This window comes from Olea europaea, unplaced genomic scaffold (assembly GCF_002742605.1).
Source record: "Olea europaea var. sylvestris unplaced genomic scaffold, O_europaea_v1 scaffold1098, whole genome shotgun sequence".
NCBI classification, from domain to species: Eukaryota; Viridiplantae; Streptophyta; class Magnoliopsida; order Lamiales; family Oleaceae; genus Olea; species Olea europaea.
Window position 1 is genome coordinate 9,129 of NW_019228344.1, and position 1,435 is coordinate 10,563.

General features: G+C 45.6%; 1 protein-coding gene across 1 annotated transcript in view; it reads right to left on the reverse strand.

The window, feature by feature from the left end:
* The window catches only part of LOC111373262, a 13,005-nt gene that overhangs the window by 602 nt on the left and 10,968 nt on the right, over positions 1-1,435 (reverse strand). The gene's annotated exons all lie outside the window — the stretch shown is intronic.

Here is a 1,435-nt window from a genome sequence, read left to right on the forward strand (position 1 = left end):
TGGAGATTTTTTTAAAAAAAAAAAAAAAAAAAAAAAAAACCCTAAACCCTAAACCCTAAAACCCTAGACCCTAGACCCTAGACCCTAGACCCTAAACCCTAAACCCTAGACCAAACCAACCAACACTTTTTCTCTCTACCTCCAAAACGCTCTCCCTTCTCTCTAGAATGGGAGAAACCCACCAAAACTCCAATAAACCCGATCCACCACCAAAACCACCGGATTGCACCACCCCAAGTGGTGGAAAATCATCACCAACAACGACCCAAACACATCCTATAACACCAATATCAGATTCATCCCCCAACGCAATAGATCTAAGTTTGAAAAATCATGGCACGAATCCCAAGGTCTTCGAAACAACCACTTCTGATCAGAATGTGGACATGGGACCATCACCAATGAACTCAGAAGGCCCAAAAACCCCTAGGGTGGTGTCCTCGACGTCCAATTTGGCCGGAATTGAAGCATTGGAAAAAGTACAGCCCGAAACTGATTTTGAAATTAATTCTCGTACGATGGTCCAACAGATACACGCACCAGATATTCAGAATACCCATGAGATGGTAAACCTTCGGTCAAAAAATCACGGCAATCGGAGGTCGGACGCTCCTGTTACGGAACCAAACGTAAACGGGCAGTTTGTCAAAAAATTGAAATTTTCGGCCTCTACGGTTCTCACCTCGAGAAATGCGCCTGACCGCGTTATTCAGCATGAAATTCCGCACAAGATTGTTGAAAATCATAAATTTCTGCCTCCGGTTGATTTTGGCCGGAAAACGGAGCCGCTAGCGGCCGGCCGCGGCGTCCCGGCGGCCATCCGGCAACTTTTGATCAGAATGTTCTTCCAATTAATTTGAATCCATTTTCATCATCGGTTTTTCCACATGAGGCCCAGACAGTGCTCAATCAGGGCCGAAAGACATATGCTACTGCAGTTTCTAGCCGTCCGGGCCTGTCTCAAGCTGAACGGAGTTCACGGAAGTCGTTTGCATCGGTTGTACAGGGTATAGATGACTCTTCCACTGCTGGGTTTGCTGCTAAAGAACCCTTTATACATATGGGTGAGCCGGCAATATTTTTGACTGAGTCCGAGGAGGCTACACTCGCTGATCCTTACAAGTATACACTTGTGGGAAAATTTCCACATCGCAAGCCAATCATGAGGAAGGTACGTGAGATTTTTTCTAAGTTTGGGTTCCATGGTTGTTTCGAGGTGGGACTGATTGACACAACACACATTCTTATACACCTTACACATGAGGAGGATTACAGCAGGCTTTTTCTTAAACCTTCATGGTATATTGATGGTTGTCCGATGAGAGTCCTTAAGTGGACATGTGACTTTACACCTAAGCAAGAGACTCCGATAGTTCCCGTATGGGTATCCTTCCCTCTGCTTCCAGTACATTTACGTGCGAAGGGGTTCCTTTTC